We start from the raw sequence: 12,362 nt of genomic DNA on the forward strand, positions 1-12,362 counted from the left end.
CACCTTTGGAGGATTGGCAGGCCTTTATGAGGGAAAATTAAAGGTTGATAGACGAGTTTGGGAGGGGTCGCGCCAGCCCAAGAAAAATAAAGAGGGGAGAGAGAGCGTGGCATGTAATTTACAATAGCCGGGTGTTTTTGACAAGTCTGATTTAGTCTGAGGCTCTGTCAGCCTTCTGATGCTCAGCCAGGAGGGTCTGGTCAGATCGTTTGATGGGGAGACGTCGCCATGAAACAGGCGATGCAGGGCGAGGCGCACATGTTATTCTTTCAGACTATGAAAGTGCTCGAGACAAGTTAAATATTGACTCGTAAATTTGATTCACTATGGATTTTGCCTCTCATCCATGGTGTGTACCTTGGTGCCCTGCATGATGCGTGGAAGAATCTCTCTTTTTTTGTATCTGTCTTCTTTTTTTTAATCTCTCTCACACTCATTCTCCCTCTCTCTTGCTCGCTCCGTTTCTTGTAAATGGAGATCATTCAAGTAAGTGTTGAAGTTTTATGAGTTCTTTAATTAGCATTTACAGACTCTGGTCTGTTTTCCTTTCCATGAGGATGACTGTCGCCCTAATGAGCCCTGTCTCTACCACTCCAATGATGCAATAACGGTTTCCATAATCTCTCTCTCTCTCTCTGTCTCTCTCTCTCTCTCTTCCTGAAACTCTCTTCTCAATCTCTCTTTCTCTCACTCTGTCCTCTCTCTCTCTCTCTCTCTCTCTCTCTCTCTCTCTCTGTCTCTCTCGTCACCACATGGCTTGGCTTAGAGTTGAGTCCAAATCTGATTGCGTAGTTTCTTCTCTCGGCTTCCAAGCGGTCTCCTATGATGTGCTTGATAGTTTGTTTTGGCTTAAATGTCATACTGTAACTTAGTACAACCTCGAGTGTTATGGGTCATTTCAGTGCAGTTCAAAGGGCAAGAACTCTGCCTTATGTCAGACGTAAACTGAAATTATAGACTCGTTTAATGGCTTAATTAACATAACCATCAAAAAAGGAAAATCAGATGTTGTGGTAGACTTCTCTTTTAGTAGCTCGAACTAATAATGAAACAAAAACGTTCTCTTGAACACCAGATATTATTAAGTTATTTTGTTTCACAAGACTGAAAAAAAAAACTTTTTGAGGCTGCTTTGTCTGGGAGAAGGGTTTGATCCAATGTTCAGAGGCCTTTCACTGTCACTATTAGTCTGGTAATGAGTGATTATATGCACTAGTATGCCTTATATTTGGGGCAGCCGTGGCCTACTGGTTAGCACTTCGGACCTGTAACCGGAGGGTTGCCGGTTTGAACCCCGACCAGTAGGCATGGCTGAAGTGCCCTTGACCAAGGCACCTAACCCCTCACTGCTCCCCAAGCGCCGCTGTTGATGCAGGCAGCTCACTGCACCGGGATTAGTGTGTGCTTCACCTCACTGTGTGTACACTGTGTGCTGTGTGTGTTTCACTAGTTCACGGATTGGGATAAATGCAGGGATCAAAAGAGTATATACTTATACTTATATCTCAGTTCGCCAGTTTCTTATTGAACTGAACATTACAAGACTCTTACATCGTATATTTTCTTGGGGGTCTCTCTGTTCTCCCTGGCTGGGTGGAAGGTGGAAGCTAAGCAAATATGGTATGATTCAGTTGACAAACATGATTTCTGTAGTCTGTGCACTTTTTCAAAGGAAGCCACGTCTGGTAATAATTTTAACAGATGGCCAGCCTCGTGTTTGTGCTCATTTCTGCCAGAAGAGTAACACAATCTCCCATCCCACTGGCAAAATTAACATTTATGAGTGTATTAATGGGCTACCTCAGACCTGAGCATGTTTAAAAGAGTGCTTGTGCTACTACCGCCTGTGAGATGACTTCAGAGCAATAAAGAAAACATAAATTTAAAACTGACGAATAAAAAACAATTTCCCCTCTACAAGTAATCTTATTTAATCTCATGAGTATGGAAAACTCAGTATTTCAGCTTGAAAGCCCATCAAACAGATAGACTCAAGGGACTTAATGTTATGAACATGACACATCTTAGTGTATAGATACATGCATTTTATACTCAGTGTATAATATTTACTGCTCAGTGGTATTGCAGCCAACACATTGCTTGACTGTTTTTTTGAAAGAATTGCATACATTGGGTAACTAATGGCATTTTAACTAAACCATGCCTCAATGACTTTCACCGATGTAACTATACAGATTATATGTCTAAGACTCTATAATGTGTTGATATCAAATGCTGTGATGAACTTTCAGCTATTACACTTTCATGAGGATTCTTCACAGATGGTAGGCTATGACATGACTTTTAGTCTTATTCCACAGCATAGGCCAACAGTGTAAGGTCTGCTGCCCTGTCCAGTATTCACTGTAGATATCACACCAAAGATAGGAAACAGTGATTCAGCGTCTTTCCAAGAAAGTACAGCTCTGCCCTTTGAGCAGTTCTTGTTTTGACTGTTGGTTTCAGTACTGCCCTGTCAAACACAAAACAACGGTGACCATCAGCTTTCACCAGAAAGGGTTAAAAAAAACTTGGCGAAACCTCTTGGTTTACCAAGCGGATGAAATGTTGCGTCGAGGTGAATTAATGTGCGTGTACGGTGGCGCCCTGTTCGAGGATTTGAGAGCCCTTTATCACCTTCTTGAGCTGTTGAGGAAAAATAATGCTCCCTCTGTTATCCTCATCAGGAGTAGCACGGCGAACGCGTCTGAGGGGATATCCTGTTGGAGAACCCAACGCATTTATCGTTCTCGCAGCGGTTTGGGGTGACTCAAGATTTACAAAATGTTCCACCCGCCTCCACTTACCTCCTCGCAATATTCCAAATATAGAGTAATGGGCCTTAGATCCTCTGTTATTTCAGAAAACAGGGGGCTCTCGAAGTGGTGCCAACTTGAGCGAGTTGGAAATCGGAGCGTGGGTCCACCGGCACACCAGCAGGGATAATGACACGTGTCATGCTGACCGGGGGGGGGGATCAGTGTGTCCCAGTGTGTGCGAGAGAGCCCAAGCACCTCTTTATAACGCATGAGAGAATATTCAGCCGTGATAGATTATTATTTGAAGTAATGTCAACCTCTTAATGTCATCGTTACCATTCGCATTGTTCATGTTGTACAGAAATATGTGTTCATTTATATGAAATATAGTGCACTCGTGATATTCTTTAATGCTCAGATTTGCACTCGTCTGTGAAGTTCTGCCTTGTTGTTGTTGCTAAGCTCGTCAGAATAACTCAACAGTCCATTCAACAACTTCAGCAATTGAAAGAAACCACAAGGAAACAATTCTGTGGGATTGGTCCGCGGGAAGCATTAAGTGTTTCAAGGGCTTTAAAATATCCATTGACCATAATACTTAGGGCGGCTTCTTATTTCTGGAAAACTCTGTGTACCCTGTCTTTTCAAACTGTTGTCTTTTAACTTAAAGTCAATAAACATTTAGCATATTTCCGCATATCTATCCCCCAGTTTCCGAAAATGTCATTTTGGTAAACATCATCTCATCAGTTTGTTTCATTTGGTATTGGTGAGAACAAACAGTTTCATCCCTCTTTGTCTGACCCAAACCACACTTGTGGTGGTGACTCCGCAATGAAAAGCAATGACATTAACATAGAAAACCAGAGGAAGTTCGGGGTAAGGGCCACCCAGGTTTCCCATGGAGAGCCAGGGAAAGTGTATCTTGGACAAGTTGCCGGGCTACTCCAGCATTTCCTACTATTAATTTTGCTCAGGCGACTGGGTCCCGTTCATAAATCATACCTGTGGTTTCTGAATGGCTTTGAATGGCTGAGGGTCTCCTGCCCGTTCATTTGGAATGCACGTTCAGTCTGCTTCCACGTGATTGTTGCGAGGCCCACGTCTCTGATATCATCAGGGCCGCGGAGAGCGAGCGCCGTGATGCAGTGCTACGGACGTTAGTGTGCCCTGGGCACGCATTAGCGATAGTTCTCACACATTTTTGCTCTTCTCGTTTCGTGCGCTGTCAGAGAGCGTCTTCGGCGAGGAAGCTGTGGTAAGCGCTGGCTGCCCACGGCCCCATTGGTTATGGCGGGAGGAGGGGAACGCAAGCACGGAGGTATAGGTGGGAATCTGTCGAACAGAAACACTAATGTTCTCCTCTTGGGTCCAGTGGAGACCCAAATCTGTATTTAAGGGTAATTCACCCATTTGTTTTTTCCTAAAGCCAAGATCACTTTGCCCAACTATAAAGGTCTAACTGATGTCATGGTTACTTTGATTGAATTGGAGGACTGTTGAGGGAATATATGTTTTTTAAAGAACACCGGCACTTTAATGCAGTAGAGTACCAGTACATATACCATAAAAGATATCATGTCTCAGTAAAGTAAAATTACTTCACATCAGCAAGCAATGTCTACCATACTGTCGGAGATGTTTCATGCTTTGCCAAAGCAAATTGGCCATGCAATTTGAATAAAGCAAATATTGTCTGTAGGTCTATTTTCCCTAAGGGAAAAAGTCATTTTGCATTAATAGGGTACCTAAATACAGAGTGTGGCAACATCAAATTGCGGCTTTCACCAAGAAATAACTAATTTCTTATCCTGCCCTAGACCCTAAATGGCTTCTCTGTTTTTTGTCCGCAGTTGACTTGCCAAACCAGAGCCCATTATAGATGTGCCGTCTGCACAACATTCAGAGGGAATATCAGGTAAATCTTTTGTTTAGAAATCTTACCATTTTGTTCTTTTTGTTAACATAACAGGCCTTAATCCCATTATCTTAACAAAATAGATATTGATCTCAGCTTCAGTTGAAATACTACAAATGTAAGTGTTGACAAAAACAGTCTGCAGCCCAGAAAGTAGTGTCTGTCTGGGTTTCCTTAGAAGGGTGTGCACCATATACATGAACAGGAAACATTATGAATGATTCATCATTCTTGAGAAGGCCAAGTATTGTCCAATATGCAGACCTGCATGCCTGAATGCAGCACACAGTGCAACCCAGTGAAAGACTACAACAGCCTTGGAGTGGGTGTAAATATAATACTGTCGTTAAAGTATGTTAAACCAACATGGGCTTTTGCACATGCACACCAATGACCAGCCTACACATCCAATGATGAACGCACACACACACATTCATTTTCTAAATGACATATCTGCTTATTTACCTTATTCCAGTTAGAGTCACTACTTTATGTAAGCATAAACATTGAAAGATGCATTTAAACAAAAAAAATCTGTTTGTTATTTGTGAGACATATATTTTATATTTATTTAAAGATTTAAATAGATACTAAGCTAAAACTCTATGAACTTTGCATACTGTTTCAAATTCCTTGTGAAATGCAGGGAATAAGTGCATTCCAGATTTCTGCCTCTTTCTTTTTCTCAATTAAACACAGACACACATGCATCGTAGATTAATCTTTTGCGATGTATCGAGTATTGTGAATCGCTGGCAATGACCTTGGAAAGTGTTTGATGAAAATAATTCAGCCATGGAATGGAATACATAAATGCATAATAATAAATTCAAATCAGATAATCCTTAATAAGTCCTAAATCTAGTCCTAGAATATCCATACCTCATACGTAACAGTCATTTGGAATAATTTATTTCACATAAAATGACTTGTGTTAACAGTGATCCTAGAAGGCCACTGGACTTTGTAAACAAAATGCCATGATGAACCCAAGCTTTTATTTCATGCCTCTAAAATCCCCACCAAGCCTTAAAATAACTCTCTGAAAATATGTTCCCAAAGCACAGGGAAGCAAAACTGGCCTGAGAGTGCAAATGTGCAGTCCTTGCAAGCTGCCACCACAAATCCACATTATTTGACCGCTGTTGACAAATCCTCCTGAGATTAGCCTTTCCTCTTTTCTGTGAGTCTCTTCATGATGGTTTCATTTTTGTTATATTTTGGGCGACATTTAATTTAGTGTTTTTCATTTCCGTCCACATTTCACTGGACATGCCACACAATGATTAAATGCACCCATAACTGGAAAGATATGGAAATATTAGAGCTCTGATAGTTGGTAAATGTGTAAGAAGTCTTGTGTAAGACAGCCGACTGTTTGCCCCTTTACTTCCTTTTACTGGAAAGGCGAGCAAAAGCCAAAGTAAGGATGAGTTGCATGATAGCAAAATTTGATCCACTGGAATTGCATGCAATCACTGACAGATAGGCATATTCTGTAGCCTGGCTAACGCCATACCTCATCTCATTGAGATGGGGTCTGGGAACTACACATTCATTTTCTCGTATTTGAGACGTGGTTTAGGAATGCCGTTTATTGGGCGCTACGAATGTCTATCAAATTTGTCTGTACGTAGCTCATCACCGCTTAGGTGTGTCATCATCGTCTTGCTGTCCCCCCTCCATTCTGTGATTGGTTCCTTCTTTGAGGTGAAAAACAGGTCCATGGAATCCAGGCTGCCTAGCAGCGCGAATAAAATTGTGTGTGTAAGGCAGCATGGGGAAACCCAGGCTACACATTCTAAGTAATTTAAGTGAAAACACTCCATGTCACAGGGACTTGTTGATTGCCTCAAGAGTGGGAACAAATTAGCAACAACAGCAAGAGGCATGAGGTGGCACTTCAAGCGCTGTTCTGAAACCAGTCTCTGTCAACTCAGATAATTAAGTGGAGAACGTGAGAGCGCCTTAATCTCCCCGGCACTTCACCCCCCCCCCCCCCCCGCCCCCCTGGCTGGCTGGCTGCTCTGTGACGAGTTAAGGCCCGGTGGAGGAATGTCCCATTAAGCTCACCAGAATGTGTCTGGATGAATGTGTTTGGATTTGATGTCGTTTAGATGTATTAGAGCCAACATAAACAGGCCAGATATAAGGGGGTCACTTGAAAACACAGACCAAAGACCAAACACCCACTGAATGTGTGAAACAAGAGGCCGGCGCAAAGCAGCACCATATATGCCGCTCGTCCCCGGGTTTGTGCGCCGGCCGTGTCTTCGAAGCAGCTGCTTTTTCAAAAGGAGGGAAAGAATGCTCTGGGCCAGAGCGGCGGCAGAGACGGAGGAAGACCCCTTGTGCAAACTGTGCGGGCCCGGGGCGCTGCGGAATTTCCAAACAAGGAGGTGGCCATCTATCATATCAAAACCGTTTTACGTTTTATTTGGGCCTCTGGTATCTCTCATCGGCCTCGTAACATGACAGTAATTACAGCCATCAAGGTGTTTTGGTGGAGACGAGCGGCCGGGGCGGGGGGGGGTGGGGGTGGGCCCGAGAGCTGCTTCTTCTCAGGACTCGCGCCTGACATTACCGCGCCGTTTATTTTAGAAGAGTCTGAAGTATGTAATGACCGTAATTGCTAGACAGGCCAGATTTATATGGAGAACTGTCACCCCGACTAATCCATATATCAACTTAACTGTTACCTAGAGAATAATCCTATAAACAAGATAAAGGATGGGTGAGATGGGGGAATACATGATTTCAAATATCTTTGAGTTGTTTTTGGGAGTGTGTGTGTGTGTGTGTGTGTGTGTGTGTGTGCGTGAGACTGTGGAGGGGAGGGGGCTAAATGGAGATGCTTGCACAGTATTCATGATGATGTCAGAGATAGGAGAGGAGGTGGATGAACTCGAGGTGATAAATGTTGACATGTTTATACAGGAACTGGCAAATAAAACAGTCCGCTGCCATGATGACATGCAGGAGTTACTCCATCTGCATATTTCCTCAGTTCCCTGCAAAATCTCCCATTTTTTGCCTGCACCAGTGACAGCCAACTCCTGAGCCAGTTCACTTCAAATATACTGTACTTCCAGTTTAGTTTCAGCCATGGTAGGCCTTGCTGAAATTTGAAATGCTTTAAATTTAACTGTGAACGGTACTGAAATTTAAATCCTTCTTGGGAATGCTGTCATTCTTTTCCCCTCAAATGTAAAAAAAACAGCAATCACTGGTGCATATAATAAATTAGATTACTGCGAATGGGGTGACAAATCTTTTTTTCCTGTATTAAAGTTGCTTGATTGATTTGCAGTGGTCATTATGAAGGCGTAAGTCCGTTAAGTTTGCTGGATTCATGTCTATGAGGTAATCATTTTTCCGCATTACAAATGCCCTCAGAGTGATTTAATAATTGTGGCCCTCGGTGCTAATTCGCAAGGAAATGGTGAGGCTAAATCACGCTTATAAAGCCATAAAATGAACAACAGAGGGGAGGGTGGAAAAACCTAGGGGCCTCTGCAGAGAGCAATGAGTATAACATCAACAAGCCGAGCCTGGATGGGAAGTGAGGAAAGTGACCCCTTGCCTAGCGGCCGAGCCCTGCGCCCATTCATCAGTGGACACAGGCCCCACTAAAAGCCCATTTTACAGCCACCCGCCGCGCAACGCGTGAATTATGCCCTGCTGGATAGACAGGACGTGTCAATGAGATGCTATTTCTCAGCCCCAACGCTGTCTGTCTGTTATCACAGGGCATGAAGTGAGGGGGGGGGGGGGGGGCAAGACATAGCAAGAGAGAATTTGTATACATGAGAGAGGGAGAGAGAGAGTGGAGATAGGGAGAGAGAGGGGGGGACAGAGAGAGAGAAACAGGGAGAGAGAGGGGGAGAGACAGAGAGAGAGAAACAGGGAGAGAGAGAGTGGGGATAGGGAGGGAGAGAGACAGAGGTTGGGGAAGAGAGAGAGAAACTAGGAGAGAGAGAGAGAGAGAGAGAGAGAAACAGGGAGAGAGAGAGAGAGAGAGCAGGAGGCAAGGAAACATCGGAGCCCTAGCGGATGATTTACATGACCTCGGCAGTGCTGGAACTTACGGCGAGAGCCTCATTAATTCCCGGGGTCATTCCTTTTGGACATAAATTGGTTAAAAATCGGAACGCATGGAAGACTTCCAGACATACACAAAGAATTATGAAATCCTCCCCCTCTGCCATCGCCCACCTCACCCCACCCCCCAGCCCTCCTCCCACCCAGCACTCATTCCAAATGAAAGCGCTTCCAAATCGGCGGTGTAAATCAGGCCGGCCTTTCCAGTGGAGGCCTTGTAATCCCAATCAGAGGGGAGAGGGAGGAGAGGAACGCTCTGCTTATTAGTCTGCAAATATGGTGTTGTTTTATGCGATTACCGACGGCGAATGATTTTTCACTCCCATTCGTCTTCCGGACCAGGCCTGTCTTTTGTTTAAAGGGCTAGGGGAAAAGAGAGAGAGAGAGAGAGAGAGAGAGAGAGAGAGAGAGAGAGAGGGAAAGACTTAAGGAGCCACAGAGCAGGGCAAATTGGAGGCCAATAAATTACGATAATGCACACATTTAAAACAGTTCATATTCCTCCTGGCCTGTTATCAAGACTGCTCTGTTGAGAATGTAAACTACCTTTCCCCGCTCCCAGGCTCGATATTTAACGTTATCTTTATTTAAAACATCTCTGTTTATGTAATAGCAAATGTAGCCAGATTTTGTCTCTTTCATTGGCTCGTTTTTATTATAGTGTGTGGGTTTTTTTTCAAGGACAAACATCTGTCTAATGCTCTCTCTAGTCCCATTCATTCAAGAAGATTGAGGGTAATGAAGTCCTGCACACAGACAAAAGTCAGATTAAGCCAAAAAATGTTAGTCTAAACGGGGAATAATAAAACAAACATCCTTGTCCAGACAGGATACGAAAAAACGACGTGGAGGAAAGTTTGTTTGTGGAAAAGTTAGTAGTTGGACAAGCCTGCGTGCTGAAGACTCCATTGTGACCTAATGAGACAAGCACTCTATCAGGGAGGATTCATCACAGTTTGATCGGCCTTATCAGTTCGGGACCATGCTCCAGCACTTTTAATCACGCGCGGCGGGCTCTCCCTCCCCATCATCAGTGCTCTGTCTCTGGACCACTCGTTATCAATCACTGGCCCTGAGACTGGCTGGGGAAGGAGTGTGGGGCGGGGGGGGGTGGGGGGGGTGGGGGGGGGTTGCTGGTGCTGGTGGTGGGGTTGGCTGGTCTGTGGAGTGCATTAGTGAATTATGGGCCAGAGCCCTGGCTGACGTGTGTGTCATGTCTGCCCTCACTCCTCCGGACCTCTCCACCCCTCCCCACTTATCTCGCCGGGCATGGTTCTGTCACGCTCGCTGTGTATGGATGGTGTGTGGAGTGGACCGTCCGTCTGTCTGTCGTGAGAGTTTGCGTTTAGAGGTGATTTAGTGGCGCTGGTGTCAGGGCGGCAGGGCTCCGTGTGAGTGACAAGGACGGAGGCTTTTTTTTTTCTTCCTCGTCTTCCACCAGCACGAGAACGAGCTTGCAGCACTCGCCCAGCAGTTTTCTCAGGCAGCTAGGCCTCATTGAGCAAAGGTTTCACTTTTTTATAAACAGACAAAAATGCCACACCGAGGTGAGCTGCGCTGCGCTTTAGTAAGTAGTGCTATGGAGTTTCACATTTTAATATGCGCTTGGGCTACTTGGAGATCAAGTGCTTTGACAAACAATTCAAAGTCCATCCCGGTTTGGACCACACCATAATCCTATCGTCCATTCAATGAACATTTTATAAACTTACAGTAGTTAAGCCGTACAGTAGTTTAGCACATTGAAATCATGACAGATAAAGTATTCATGTATTACATTGTTTTATAATTATCTTATAAAAATGACCATTTATTTTGATACATATTATAAAAATGAGCATTTTATTAACTCAGATAGGACAGAGTTAATTCTACTTCATCCCATGAGAGGGAGAAAAGTCACATTCCAATATTACTGTTTGGAGCGAAGAGAGGGAAAGCAAGCCAAATGAAAAGCAAAACATGCAATATAATACAAGACAATTCAGATCAATCAAACCCACAAGTTCTTCTCTTTTCCTCTGACTGAATAATGACATCTCAATCATATAGAGTGCGTGCACTTATATTATGGCTCAGATTTCAGTGGGCGGCCCCCATCCCCTTCATTCACGCTGTTGATGTCCAGACCAGTTAAGTCAATAATCCCCATCCTACAAGCAGTGTAAGCGAATCTGCAGGAGGGCGAAACCATCATTTCTCCTTGTTGGCAGCCAGTGAGTTAGGCACGCAAAAATAAAAAAATAAAATAATAATGCAGCCTTGGAATGCTCGTGGCAATCTCTCTCGGTAAGCAAAACACCTTGATGGCTAGAAATAGTCAGGATTTAGTGAGTACTCTAGCTGAACTTTTTTGGCCCTGTGTTTGGGGGGGGAGATATGAAAAACAGACGTCGCTGAGTTTAGAAAATTAAAGGAGTGTCTTGAAATAAACTTCTGCTTTGACAGTGGATTTCTCTTGCTGGAGATGACCGTGCTAACAGCCTGTGTCCAAGCACTGTTTATACTGCCGCAGCATAATGTCGACAGCATGTCTGGAGAGATATCACTCGCCACCATTTTTGCTTTTGCCACACACACACCTTGTTCTGTGTGATTCCTCTGTGTGTACTCCTTGATTTTTAGATCATTTTATGTCATTTTTTGAAGTCATTAGTAGTGCATATTATAAACAGACAACTGCCCTCAGCTAAGGAGAAGACATAAAGAGACATATCAGGCCTTTGCTTCCTCTATTGCACGACAGCAAAAACAAACTAATATTTTCTTTTTGTTTTTATGACTCAGAGCTCACTTGTGATTGGATAATTTACAGATAATTCACATTCACAGACAGAGGCACAGAACTGTTGGCAGACATGAGACATCAAAGATTACAGTGAGCCTAATAACGACATGAAAAATTGATTTACTGATTTAGTGACAAGCAATTTTCCTGTCCTGCATCAATGCCGGTTGACAGATTTTGTTACTTAGCTGAATCGTTCTTTCATTCTTTTTTTTTTATATTACGATGGCAGCGAAGCGAAATGCTCAGTATTGTAATGTGATATTACACACTGTTCAGTTTCTCAACCCTCAGACTGACTTGGGGTCTGTTACAAAATTCAATGGTCAACCTCTGGTTTGTCACTTTGGAATTTGAAAGGTCATCCGTATGTCAGCACGGCCAGTGTCTCTCACTGTCAGACACGGCCGCTCACGCACGCAGTCATGCTCCCATCCTATCTTGAACAAACCCGCGTCGCAGTCCTGATGCCACGAGTCCACCTCTTTTAATGTGTCGCAAGCATGTGGGAAGGGACGTTGAACGAGGCTAAGCGAGGAGCTGCAGAGAGCGGATTGAATTGAATATGAATCGAAGTCGGCGGGCGGGCAGTATGGTGCGAATGGCGATAAAGTTGTTTTGTGTTAGCGCTCTGAGCCGATACAGGGCCATTCCCAAGCCGCAGCTCGTGGCAGTCTGTAATTAAGGGCCATGTTACATGCTTCCTTATGGGCTGTACCCACCGCCATGGCTGCAACCCCCCCCCCCCTCCCCCGGCTCCCCCCAAACGCTCTAATGCAAACCAGATGGGCATCTG

This window comes from Alosa pseudoharengus, unplaced genomic scaffold, assembly GCF_046254945.1.
Source record: "Alosa pseudoharengus isolate Yale_2024_CS ecotype anadromous, Long Island Sound unplaced genomic scaffold, YU_APseudo_1.1 YU_APseudo_1.1_scf_7, whole genome shotgun sequence".
NCBI classification, from domain to species: Eukaryota; Metazoa; Chordata; class Actinopteri; order Clupeiformes; family Clupeidae; genus Alosa; species Alosa pseudoharengus.